This window comes from Rattus norvegicus, chromosome 7, assembly GCF_021556685.1.
Source record: "Rattus norvegicus strain SHRSP/BbbUtx chromosome 7, alternate assembly SHRSP_T2T, whole genome shotgun sequence".
NCBI lineage: Eukaryota > Metazoa > Chordata > Mammalia > Rodentia > Muridae > Rattus > Rattus norvegicus.
This window is the reverse complement of record NC_141540.1, coordinates 21,408,748-21,423,129: the sequence shown is the minus strand read 5'-3', so window position 1 is coordinate 21,423,129 and position 14,382 is coordinate 21,408,748. Positions and strand designations below refer to the sequence as shown.

The window sequence follows — 14,382 nt, the reverse complement described above, 5'->3', positions numbered from 1 at the left end:
TGTTCAGCTGTCAGGTGGGATGGAGTTGAGAGTGAGTGGGGACTGCTAACCCTGGAGTTGTGCTTAGATGTCAGGGCACCGTGCTGGGTGACATATTCATAGAACTACATTAGTTTCTCCACATCCTCCCAGTGCCTTAGACAGTCCACAGTTCTAGTCTGTGGATCCTACTCAGGCAGTACAGTGGTTGCCTGGGACACTGAAGTCCCGGGATCAATCCCTATAGTAAACCACGTGAATCTGGTATTGTGGCGTCTGCCTGCAGAGTAGTCACAGCTATGAAGTGGAAGTTTCTGTTTGTGTCATGCGATGCAGACTCATGTGGTATTTTGCTTAGGCAAGACCTGCAGCAGGACAGGTGATGTTTGGAGAGAGTATACATACATAGGACTCAACAGACAGTGATGGGGTGCTTGCACAGCTAGCCTTGCAATGTTTCGTTGGTCTTCAGTCTTCACTGATCTTCACTTCATTGAGAGAGGTATGGCAGAGAGTTTCTCCTGGCACCCCAGCTGGTTCTGGTCACTCCCATAGTGGAGGACTGTCTGTTTCTGCTAGATCATACCTCCACTGCTGATCTGTATTTGATATCCTACCACTACCAAATTGGACTGCTGGTATCTCAACAACAAAGACTGGAATCACCCCCAAAGACCTACTTCTATTCTGGTCCACATACCCTTGTCCTAGTTACCATTTTTCTCTCCAACCTTTGGACAGTGGACTAGAAGGAGAGTGGGTCGAAGCATTTGAGGATTCTTATTAAAGTAGATTTTGAAAAACCTAAGCCTACACAACTCACTGCAGGGACAGAGCTGGTGTGATTTCTTAGAGTGGCTTGCAGTCTGTAGTTCAAGTAGCTCAACAATGGCTGTGTAGGGCTGGAGTCCTGGATTTTTGGGTTTTAGCTGATTCTAGACAGTCAAGCCAATAATCAACAATGTCCATCATAGCCTTAAGCCAGCATTCAGGAACTGAAAGCAAGAGGATCTGAAGTTTGAGGTCAGAGCCAGTGTGAGGCTGTCCTGCGCCACCTGAAACCTTATCTCAAAACACAACCACAAAAATTTTTTTTTGCCAAACTTTGAGACAAAATGGTGCTTCCCTCTGTAGTTTGAATATATCTGAGCACTGAAGTTGATCCTCTGTCCCTAGGCCTGTTGGTCTCTCCTATTCCCCCTTCTGTGAAATGTGTATTTATAATCTGTCCTAAAATGGGCTCCCTGAAAATTCTCAGACACAGGCTAGTCTATAGGTCATTTATTCAGAAGCACAAGCAAGGGAGTGAGGACATCACAAAAACAAGATCTCTTGTTCAGAAAAGGTAGACAGGTTTACCTTGCTAACAGGCTTCACAAAAAGATAAACAGGTTTCTGATGTAACTTTTTATTATTCCTTTATTTAAAGAAATAATAAATTATTTCCAGACTGTCTCAACCTGGCAGCCTCAACCCACCAGCCTCCAATAACGACACAGAGACTTACTATTATTTATTAAGGTTAGACCTTATAGTTTAGGTTCATTCCCAACTAGCTCATATAACTGAATCGACCCATTTATTCTAATCCACATTCTGCCACGTGTCCTGTTATCTCTCCTTCAGTCTTGGCACCTGTTTCTTCTTCCGTGTCTGGCTAGTGAATACTACACACACACACACACACACACACACACACACACACACACACACACACAAACAGGCATACAAACACAGACCCACCCTTCCACACACAGACAGACACACACAGACACAAACACACACACACACACAGACACACATAGACACATATACACACAGACCCCCACACACAGAGAGACACAAATACACACACAGACATACAGACACACACATGCACACACACACAACACACACACACACACACACACACACTATTCTGTCCCAGAGTTTCTCTCTCTACCCAGGTGTTCCCCTTTCCTCTCCTGCCCTGCCATAGGCTGTCAGCTCCTTATTAAAGCAAACACTGAGACAAGTGATGCTTCATGAAAATGATAGCAATCTTCAGACTGTACTCAGCAATCTGCTGGTACAGAAATCAACATTTGAATAATACAAAGAAACCTTTACACAATGCACAAGAAGATTATCCCCACAATAAAGGACTGCTCTCAGCAATCAACAACTGTATTATGAGAAATGGTTAAAGAGGAAAAAATGGTTTACAGTTTATGAAAGTTATGAGAGTCAAAGAAAGTAATTTCATATCTGGGGATATAAAAGCTTAAGTAAGTTATAAAAGTATGAAGAGAAAATGATTTAAGGCATATGAAAAGTGAGAAAATTTTCACATTTCTTTCTCCTTCTATGTGCCTGGAGTGCTGGGGGATGTTGGTCATGTAAGATAATAGGCCACATGTTCTTGCTTCTTTAAGCCAACTTGGTTGCCCCAACTGCACAGCATGTGCTTCATCAGAAGTAGGCAGGAGGTACATCATGATGGATGCTTGCCCCTGTTGGACAAAGACAGAAAGCACATAGCCTTGTGGGTTTTGCCTCTAGAAGTCTCTGAATAAAGTAGTTCTGGCTACTCTGGGAATCCTGAATTTGGATCTGACCATTGTCCATTGTCCTAGATAGTATTTAATAATTAAATGTGGCTCCAAATTTCTGGTTATGGTCTTGTGCTGCCTGGTGGAAATAAGAAAACATCATGTTCCTCAAGGGAGAAGTCCCCAGGAAGGCAGCCCTCATGTTATACAATGCACAACAGCAACCTGCTTATTAGCTTTCTTTCTTCTTCTGATACCCCTCCTGTTGTGTCAAAGGTGAAATGTCCTGCATAGCCCTTCATGTTTGAAGACTTGGTCTTCATCTGGAGGCTCTCTAAGGAAGGATGTGAAATCTGCAGAAGGTGGTGGCTTGGAGGAGGAAGTGGGTTCATGTGGGGAATTGCCTCAAGGTTTATTAGCCTGGCTTCACCGGTTGGTTGCTCATCCTTTTCTCCTTCCTGAGTATGGATATAATGTGCCCCGCACCCTCTCCGTCCTGCCACTGTCCTTCCTCACCAACACGATGGACTGTGTTCCCACAAACTGTAAGCCAAAATAACATTCCTTGTAGGGAGCGATGTGGTCTAAAAAGATGGCACCAACATCCGGTACTCGATTGTGGTAAACACCTGTGCAGCACATGTGTTGGCATACCTCCGGCAGCTATCAGGCCGGGGCGATATTCATGCTAATGAGGTGCTTCATGCTCCACCAATCCCTGGAGGAAAAGTATACAACCATAGTCTGTTATGTTTATAAGGTGAGCGCCCTTGCTGCTGGCGGTCCCCATATCAACAATGAGGTGGTCCTGCAATAAAGGCTGTTGAGAAGAATCTGACCAAAGAATTTTCTCTTCAGGTCCAGTTTGGTGAGCCAATTAAGTTATGGGAGATACTAATAGAAGTATAAGTGACCCAAAGGCAGTGACACTGCTGGGAAGACCCTGAGGGAACTTCTGGGTAGCTATGCCCCCAGAGAAGCCTTATTCTGGTCACGCGTTTACCCCTATGGAGTCAGGACTGGAATCACAGGGGAGAGAGGCTACTCCTGAAGATCTCACAGGAGCCCCAAGAACTCATCTCTCTCTGGAGTGCATGCTAACAGGGCACATGGGGGTCTCTGTGAGTCATGATACTGAATCAAGATGGCAACGACTACATTCGACACGGAGGAAACAGTTACACAGTACTGTCAATTAAACTACAATGCACAGCACAGTCCACACAAGAATTTCCAGGCCTCAATTACCAATTATACCTACAAGTGGGAGATCCTGACTTCATGTACCTGGGGTTCATGGCTCCTAAACTCAGCTCAACACATTACCTTAGAAATCAGGTAAATATCAATTTTGGAGAACAAGTTCACATAGGTGATAATCCAGACCACGTCAGTTTCTGCTCTGTTACAATACAGCTGGAATTATTGGGGAGAATGGGGTGTCATGGTGAGCCAGCCCTTAGCTACATGTGAGAGAAAACGGCAATGGAAAAGGGGACACAGTTGCTGCTGGCTTAGGACAGCATGCAGCATGATTGACAATGCCAGCAGGACCATGGAGGTTCCAATAGCAGGGCACCAGGTATGAAGATTCTCACACAGTCATATATTTAACCAATGAAGTACCATATGTGCATTAGGAGGCTGGAGAAAAAGCTCAATAAATAAAGTTCTTGCTTTGAGGACCTGAGGTCTATCTCTGGAAACCAGGGCTACATAGTGCTACACACAGAAGAGTGGAGACAGGCATATCTTTTTTTCTTTTCCTCCATTTTTATTAACTTGGATATTTCTTATTTACATTTCGATTGTTATAACTTTTCCCGGTTTCTGGGCCAACATCCCCCTAACCCCTCCCCCTCCCATTCTCTATGGGTGTTCCCCTCCCCACCCTCCCCCCATTACCACCCTCCCCCCAACAATCACGTTCACTGGGGTTCAGTCTTGGCAGGGCCAAGGGCTTCCCCTTCCACTGGTGCTCTTACTAGGCTATTCATTGCTACTTATGCAGTTGGAGCCCAGTGTCAGTCCATGTATAATCTTTGGGTAGTGGCTTGGAAGCTCTGGTTGGTTGGCATTGCTGTTAATACGGGGTCTTAAGCTCCTTCAAGCTCTTTCAGTCTTTTCTCTGATTCCTTCAATGGGGGTCCTGTTCTCAGTTCAGTGGTTTGCTGCTGGCATTTGCCTATGTATTTGCTGTATTCTAGGTGTGTCTCTCAGGAGAGATCTACATCTGGTTCCTGTCAGCCTGCACTTCTTTGCTTCATCCATCTATCTAGTTTGGTGGCTGTATATGTATTGGCCACATGTGGGGCAGGCTCTGAATGGGTGTTCCTTCAGCCTCTGTTCTAAACTTTGCCTCTCTATTCCCTCTTAAGTGTATTCTTGTTATCCTTTTAAAGAAGGAATAAAGCATTCGCATTTTGATCATCCTTCTTCAATTTCACGTGTTCTGTGCATCTAGGGCAATTCGAGTATTTGGGCAAATAGCCACTTATCAATGAGTGCATACCATGTGTGTTTTTCTGTGATTGGGTTACCTCACTCAGGATGATATTTTCCAGTTCCATCCATTTGCCTATGAATTTCATAAAGTCATTGTAGTTGATAGCTGAGTAGTATTCCATTGTATAGATGTACCACATTTTCTGTATCCATTCCTCTGTTGAAGGGCATCTGGGTTCTTACCAGCTTCTGGGTATTATAAATAAGACTACTATGAACATAGTGGAGCACGTGTCTTTGTTATATGTTGGGGCATCTTTTGGGTATATGCCCAAGAGAGGTATAGCTGAGTCCTCAGGTAGTTCAATGTCCAATTTTCTGAGGAACCTCCAGACTGATTTCCAGAATGGTTGTACCAGTCTGCAATCCCACCAACAATGGAGGAGTGTTCCTCTTTCTCCACATCCTCGCCAGCATATGCTGTCACCTGAGTTTTTGAACTTAGCCATTTGAGACAGGCGTATCTTTAGGGTATATCTAATTAGTTAGCTCCAGGCTAAAAGGAAACCCTGTCTCAAAGGAAGTGCATCCTGAGAAAGACACCTGAGGTAGTCCTCTGGCCCTTGTACAGATAGGACTCATGCAAAACAAAGAGATAAGTAGAGCAATGTGGCTTGTTGCCTTGCTTCCCTGTTATAACACACCCTACTAAAGCAATTGAAGGAGGGAAAGTCTTATTTTGGCTTGTAATTCAGGAAGACATTGGTGAGAAGGGAAGGGATGAGTAGGAGCAGGAGGCTTACTGTCTCCTTTCAGCACCACTCAGGAAGCAGAGCAGGACAAAGAACAAAGTGTGACAAGGCTACAGAATCTCAAGGCTCACCTCCACCGACCCATTTTCTTTAGTGAGGAGCTACCTCCAAAGGCTGAGCAACCTTCCCAGAGAGGCCACCATCTGGGGACCAAGTGTTCAGTACACTTAGGTTGGGTATTTCATATTCTAAAGATACTTGTGCTATTTTAACACACCCTATCTGTACTGGTTGCTTTTCTGTTGCTCTTATAAAATACCATGGCATGAGTATTGCTCTTTATCCTCTGCTTCCACAGTGTGGATAGGATTGGTGTGGCCTCGAGCGTCCTGCGCCTACCTCCAGACACACATGGTACTAATTACAATGCTGTGATGGTTAATTTCGATTTTCAGTTTGACAGGCCTTAGGATCACCTAGGAAACAACCTCCAGAGTGTGTATGTAAGGACATTGCAGGGAAGCTTGATGGGTGGGACCTGCACTGTGGGTGCGAGTGGAACAATTCCATGGACTGGCCATGATTTCCCCACCATGGTAGACAATATCCTCAAACTACAGGCAAAATAAGAGCGCCTTTCCTCAGCACATCACCTTTGTCCAGTATTTTATCATCCTCACAGCAAGAAAAGTAGCTAATACAGAAATATTGTTACTGAGCAGTGGGCTGACCCTCTGCTAACCTGACCCTATAGATCATAGGCTGACCCTCTGTTAACCTGACCCTATAGATCGAGGCTTGCAGAACTGGAAGGTGTGAAGAATGTGAAAAACTTATTGTCATCCATGGGGATTTAGAAGACCAGAATGCCTAAGAAACACAAGCAATGGAGACCCAGCTCATGAGGTTTCAGAGAAGAAGAAACTGGGCTAGGTGGCCTTTGTGTCACAATTGTGCCAAGAACATAGCTGAAGCTGACAGGGAGCCACGTTTACTTCTTCCCTAAGAGAGATTCCAGGAGACTGCAAAGAGATGGAGTTCTCACCCCTTAAAAGCCCATGGATATAGAGCACCCACCACATTTCCTAGAGGGCTAGAGATGCCTGCAGAATGGAGCAGATATTTGCTGTGTGATAAAGTTGTCCTGGGAAGATGCAGCACAAATGTCTCTTCAACCCACATTGGGAACCCACAGGAGACAAAAGTATGGACATGACTGAAGACCAACTTGGTAGGGCAATGAGTTTTATTGGACCTACTTATAGGCATATGTATTTGTGTGTGTATATACATATACATACCTACATACACACACTATATATACATATACATATACATATACATATACATATACATATACATATACATATACATATACATATACATATACATATACATATACATATACATATACATATACATATACATATACATATACATATACATATACATATACATATACATATACATATACATATACATATATATATATATATATATATATATATATATATATATATGGGTGAGGGGTTACTTGTAAGAACACAAATGTCTCAAAGGCAGCTGCATCATTTAGGCCCACTCTGTATGAGTGACAGCTGGGAAACTGGAGCACCCTGCACAGGTTAGAGTGTGACCTTTCCAGGTACCTCTGGTCTAAACCTCTTCCAGGCAGCTCAGCTGCTTTCTGCTTTTTTCCAGGCAGCCTGTGTGGTCTCAAGAGTCTTATTTGCAGTTCCCCTTAGTTGGTCTGAGAGGGAATCTCAGCTTCTATTGCTCAGTCTGGCAGGGAGGGGCCTGGTGAATCTGGTCAGTTTCAGGTATTTCCTAAATCTACTTTGAGTTGTTTATCTGCCTGTTTAAGAAGCCGTCTGTAGGATAGAGTGTTCCAATAGCAGAGAAAGCTGCTATGCAACAATATTCCTTCTGAATTCCAACACGTGGCACTGATTGTAAATATTAAACCAAGAGCCCATCAGACTTAGTTGTGGGGCCCAAGGTACCACAAATCAGAGTGTTTGCTTTCTAAAACAGATCTTGAGACAGAATAGTACAGGGACCTGAGTGACTATGGGGCCCCTGCTTTAACTAACTACTGTGTGCTAAAGCCCCACCTCCGTTGTTCTGCCTAGATGCTACTCTTAGTTTCTATATTAAAAAGAGCAGAGGACTTGGTCTAATTTGAACTTGCACTGGGCTTGTGCTTGCTGTCATAGCCACTGTGAATGCTTTTGTCCAGCTGCCGTGTTGTGTCCGGAGGACACAGCTTCTTGCATTCACTCGCTGCTTCTTACAATCTTTCTGTCCATCTTCCACAAGGCCTTAGGAAGAAGGGTAGAGTACAGATGTTCCAGCTAAGGCTCCAGCAGGTGCTCAAGGCTCTGACTCGATTCACCTTGGTCAGCTGTAGCCACTGGGAGATGGACAGTAATCGTTCTTTATTTTTTCTTTTATTGGATATATTTTTTATTTACATTTTAAATGTTACCCCTTTCCCAGTTCCCCCTCCAGAAACCCACTGTCCCATCCCCCCTCCCCCTGCTTCTGTGAGGTTGCTCCCTCACCCATTCACCTGCTCCCTCCCACCTCCCCACACCTATATTCCCCTACACTGGGGCATCTAGCCTTCACAGGACAAAGGGCTTCTCCCATTGATGCCCAAAAAGGCCATCATCTGCTACATATGCGGTTGGAGCCATAAGTCCATCCTGTGTACTCTTGGTATGCTGGTTTAGTCCCTAGGAGCTCTGGGGGTTCTGGTTGGTTGATATTGTTCTTCTTATGGGGTTGCAAACCCCTTCAACTACTTCAGTCCTTTCTCGAACTCCTCCATTGCGGACCCCGTTCTCAGTTCACTGGTTGGCTATGAGCATCCATCTCTATATTTGTCAGGCTCTGGCAGAGTCTCTCAGGAGACAGCTATATCAGGCTCCTGTCAGCATGCACTTCTTGGCATCTACAATATTGTCTGTATATGGGATAGATCTCCCAGGTAGGGCAGTCTCTGCTCCATACTTTGTCTCCATATTTCCTCCTGTGAGTATTTTTGTTCCCTCTTCTAAGAAGATCTGAAGCATCCACACTTATTAAGCACTGTGGTGGTTTGTATGTGACTGGCCCATGGCTTGGCACCATTAGGAGGTGCGCCCTTGGTAAAATAGGTGTGACATTGTTGGAGGAAGTGTGTCACTGTGGGTATGGTCTTGTCCTAGCAACCTGGAAGCCAGTCTTCTCCTATTTGCCCTCAAAATAGGGTGAACAACTATCAGCTTCTCCTACACCATGCGGGCCTGGGCACTGCCATGCTCCCACCTTGATGATAATGGACTGAACCTCTGAAAGTGTAAGCCAGCCCCAATTATATGTTGTCTTTATAAGAGTTACCGTGGTCACAGTGTCTGTTCATATCAGTAAAACCCTAACCAAGACAACCACTGGTAAGTCAACTAAACTCCAGTGGAAGGCCACACATCCATGACTATATGGGCACTACAAATAGACACAATGAGAGAGAAAGAGAGAAAGAGGGAGGGAGGGAGGGAAGGATGGGGGAGGGGGAAGGGAGGGGGAGGGAGGTTGGGAGGGTAGGGAAGCGGGATGGATCTGGGAGAAGTTGGCAGAAAGTAACTAATTCTGGGATATTCTCAAAGAACTCCTAAATAAACCCCACAAGCATAAAAAGTGAAAATTAAAAAGGCAAACATCTTTGCTACATCCCTATTCTTCCCTGCACAGTCTTCCCAGACTAACCCTCACCTTAGTCCTGAATTTGTCCTCTGTGACTAGGTTCAGAACCCTTTCATTTTATTTCCTTTTCTCTGCTGTTAATTTAAATCAAGCTGCACTCACCCCAAATTCGGAGGCCACTGGCCTTTTTCATGTTCTCTTGATTTTCTAATTTGTTGTCTGTATGTTATAATGTATATTTTGTGATAATTCTACAATGCCTGAGACCTTTGTGGCACAGCACCGTTTTCAGAATGAAGCTTCTGATCTTTAATACTCTGTGCAGAGCTTGGCATGGTTGTCCCCTGTCTGCCTACTTCATGTGTCACATGCCTTTTTTCTCCATACTTGGACATCAGAGTTTTTAAAAAGTCCTAACCAGCTGCCTCCTCTCTTCCATTCTGTATGTTTCTTCCTTCTGGTTATTTTTCCTTGGCTCATGCCTATCCAGTTTTCAGATTTCTACTATGTTTAAAGTTTCTTCTTAACCCACCATTCCTTGTTGGTTTTCGTTTTTGTTTTTTTTTTTTTTTTGGTTGTCCTTTTGTTTTTTGTTTTACATCACTGTGTTTACAGTGTGTTTTGTCTACATGCCATCTACATATGTAAAAACTCAACTTTTTCCTTTGTGTTTGGCAGATGCCATGCCTGGTACACAGCCACTCACTCTTGTCTTATTTGGTAACAGAATTCCCTGTTTAACAAGATGCATGACTTACGTGTGTCTCAGAGCTAAATGCAATGTGAGGTAACTAATGGCCAAAGATGTGAAAATGAGAGTATGTCCATTCACAAAAATGTCTTTCTTCAGCCATTTCTCCTTCCCCAGATAGAATGACAGACTCTACGGCTAGACACTAGCTGTCAGTCTGGACCATAAAGTGGAAACTGCACCCTGGAGACAGTTGCACAGTATGTAAGATAGAAGATGAGTGCTGCGGCTGCAGGTACTATATCATTTTAGATTGTCTACATTGACATCAGAAATGACTTCTGTAAGGCATAAGACATCTTCACTTTGGTTTATTTATTGTAACTTGCCTGTGAAACTCATCCAAACTGATTCTGTGTAATTAGTGTCTCTGCCATCAGAACAGGAACTGTAGTGAGGGCTGGGACCATCTGTTTGGATGGTCTCTTTGTTTTCGTTTGTTTTAGAGACCAGAACTCACTGTGTAGTCTTGCCTATCTCAAACTCCTAGGGCCCAACAGAGCGCCAAATATCAGATCAACACTTACATGAACATTTCTAGAAAGAAAAAACTGGGGAGGGGGGACCAAATGAAGCAGATAGCCTCAGGGAATAGTGTAATATAAGAGTCCCTTTTAATAATGCATCTGGCAGCCTTGCTCCATAATCTGCACATACTGTGCACACATACACCCTGTCTGAACAGTGCACCTGGCAACATAGGACTCCTCCCAGCATCTCACTATACATACACGCCTCTCTAAACAATAGTTGAAGTTACTGTTCCCCTAACAATAACTAAATCTAGATAATTCCCATTCAAATATTCAGTGTACCCAGTGTAGCCAGTATGTAGGATACAAAGACTCACCTGGTCTGAATTGGTTGGAGAAATATGCCCAGTAAGTCAAACTGTGTCCTTCATGGGAATTTTTAGGGAGAATCCTCTTGAGAATCCCGGGCCAGCCCTGCCAGGGGACCTGGAGGCATGGCGCTCCTGCAGACTCCTAGCCCGGCCGCTACCAAAAAGCCACAGTCTAGGCTCTCTCTGTATTTTTATTTCCCTCTTGTGGTAAGAGCAGTTCATATGACACCTAGGTTAGCTGTGATGCTTTGTGTGCGCTTGGTCCAGGGAATGACACTCATAGGAGATAAGATCTTACTGGAGTAGTTGTGGCCTTGCTGCAATGGGTATGGCCTTGCTGGAGTAGGTGTGTCCCTGTGGGTGTGGGCTTTAAGACCTTTGTTCTAGCTGCCTGGAAGCCAGTCTTCTCCTAGCTCACTTCAGAGGAAGAGGTGGAACTCTGAGCTCCTCTGACCTCACATCTGCCTGGATGCTGCCAGGCTCCTACCTTGATGATAATGGACTGAACCTCTGAACCTGTAAGCCAGCTCCAATTAAATGTCATCCTTTGTAAGAGTTGCCTTGGTCATGGTGTCTGTTCACAGCAGTAAAACCCTACATAAGACACTAGTCCACTGATAGCTTTGGAGTGCACAAAACTCTATTGTCAATGATAAATGCTCTATTGCATTGCACTCTGAAATGTTATATGTGTTGAGTTTCTTTTCCCATTCCTCACCTGGGGACGATATTCTCATTGTGTTCTCTGTTTCTGGGTTGACTCTAACAGATATAGCTCATACAATCAGGACTGTTGCCAGCATACCTGATGGCCCAGAATAGAGAAAGGGAAGAATATTGGCTGGTGGCCTGGACCTTTCAGTACCAGTCCTGCAACCTGGTGGTTGGCATCCAGAGGAAGGCACAATGCTTCAGGAAGGCAAAAAAGGAATCTACTCTTTGTCAACTGACTTCTCCCTTCCTATTGGCAAGTTCCACACATTTGCTAAGTGTGCCTTGGGACTCAAATTTCTACCATGAGAACAGAAGTGTTTGTCACATAGAATGCTTGCTAACATACCCCCCTATGGAAGGCTCAGAGGATAATGAGAAAGCAACAGATATACCACTGTAAATGCCTCTTGCAAGGTTTCGGTTGGCTTAAAAGTACTCACAACTGCCCATTTCAGGGCAGACCTCCAATCATGCCTGCTCCTGCAGACCCCTAGCCAGGTCACCGGTCCGGTCCTCAGGGACAACAAGCCGGATGGCCTGCCCCGCCAGAGTAGCATCATCCAGGCAGGTAGGAGACCCGTACCCATCCTTGGGCTCATTCTCCCTGCCCAGGGGAAGCAGTAGCAGAAGGAGGCAATGCAAAGTGAGCCCATTGTGAAGGGAAAGCGAGGGTTCAAGGATGTTTGGAGTGCTGAAGCAGGGATTGGAAAGCCCATGGCATTGGGAAAGAATGGAGAGGTGATCTGGAGTTTGCATGAGAGCTGTACACTACTCTGACATCTCCAGAGCAACTTAGGGCTGTCACCTCTCTCCAGATTGACTTGGAATTAAATGGCCTTGTACCTGCCAGGGCAGGACAGGCTTTTCAGAGGCAGCTTAGCCAGGTGGCACACTCCCTGTAATGTTTCTATCCTATGATAAAGGACAGGGATCCTGTGAAAATATTTTCTTAAAACTGCAGGCAATGAAGGTATATTATTTATTAGATTTCTTCTGATCTACTTGTAATTGGTTGCCCCTTGCAAGTGATTGTACTTGGAGGATGTAAAATATCCCTCCTTCAATTACTTGGAGAAAGAGAACATAAAAGAAAGGGAGACATAGACGAAAAGATCTCCTGGGAAGAATACAAGCAGGCCACCTATGGCTACTACCTGGGAAACCCTGCTGAATTCCAAGATAGCTCTGGTCATTACACCTTTTAAAAGATGCTTCAACAAAATAAGAGGAGGTTTAAGGCTTCAGACCTTGACGGTGACCTGAGAGCTCCTCAGGAGGAGTTCTCTTCCTTTCTGCACCTAGAAGAGTTGGAACATATGAAGGAGATTGTAGTTCTAGAAACTCTGGAGGATATCGACAAGAACGGGGATCGTTTGTGGACCAGGATGAGTACATTGCAGACATGTTTTCCCAGGAGGACAATTGCCCTGAGCCAGATGAGGCTTTGTCTGAACAGGAGCAGTTCAAGGATTTCTGATATCCTAGCAAGGATGGGAACCTGGACAAGGATGAGATTCACCACCGGATTCTCCCTCAGGACTACAACCATACACAGGCTGAGGCCCAGCATCTGGTGCATGAGTCAGACAAAAACAAGGATGAGATGCTAATCAAGGAGGAGATTCTAGACAACAAGTACATGCTTATGAGAAGCCAAGCCACCAATTATGGGGACGATATTACCAAAAATCATGATGAACTTTGAAAGACACTCATCGGCATGTGGCCAACAATCTTGGGCTTTCTGCAGATGTTCTGGGTGATTGCTACAGTTGTCAACTGTATAGCAATTGTGTCCCTAAACCGTGAGATTATACCTCAGATTGGGGTAAAAATTATTTTTCACTCCATACTTACTGGAAAATAACCATCACTATTTATTCCAGTAGGATTTCCCCTGAAGCACATTAAACTCTTGGGAAATTGTAATTCTCTGAGGGGATGCACTGCATGATCTCCTAGACTCGTTCCCTACTTATTTAATTAATGGACAAGAAATCCTGAAGGGGTTCTATAATTTAATGTGAGTGGTGGGGACACTGTGCAGAATAATCACTATGTATTTGAACTATTAAATTTTGGGATTTCTTAGTTGCCACTGTTAAATGTAAAGGTAAAGGCTTGAAGGAGTCAATGTTATATTGTCCTATGTCAGCCAACCTTGGAGCAGGCATGGTATTTCAAATTCTTTATATTGGGAGCTGCTATTGTAAATGGTATATATACTTTTGTGAATTTTCCTGTTTGGACCTGCTAATGTGCACAATAAACCCACATCTTTGTGGTTTTGTTTTGCTTTATTTTTAATACTAAGAAGCAGAGTTCCCTGCAGCTAAATCCCATGGGAGGGAGAGCTGGACCCTGAGAAGTGTGCAGACTCCTGAGAAATCAGTGGTGACAACATTCCAACATTCCCTCTGCCCAAGAGAGAATCGCCTAGTGCCAACTGTGCCCCCTGGGTGCAAGGACCCAGGAGCAATCACAGACAGGATCCTTCTGATTCCTGTCTGCACCTAAAGGTCAAAGACGGTCACCAGGAACACCTACACACTTGAGTCCCAGCACCTGTTCTCAGAACAGGTTGAAAGAAAACAAGAAAACAAGAGGGTCAAGCCACTCTCAGAAAAAGCAAGACAAGCAAACACCAGAGACAACCCAATGGCTAGAGGCAAGTGCAGG

The 14,382-nt window shown here is 44.4% G+C and overlaps 1 long non-coding RNA gene across 1 annotated transcript in view; it reads right to left on the bottom strand.

Annotated features, from left to right (window-relative positions):
- Positions 1 to 1,380: 1,380 nt before the first annotated feature.
- Positions 1,381 to 14,382, bottom strand: part of LOC148004499 (uncharacterized) — a 34,788-nt gene continuing 21,786 nt past the window's right edge. The window contains exon 4 of the long non-coding RNA XR_015624449.1: positions 1,381 to 2,471. This is a non-coding gene — a long non-coding RNA (uncharacterized LOC148004499). The remainder of the gene's footprint in view (positions 2,472 to 14,382) is intronic.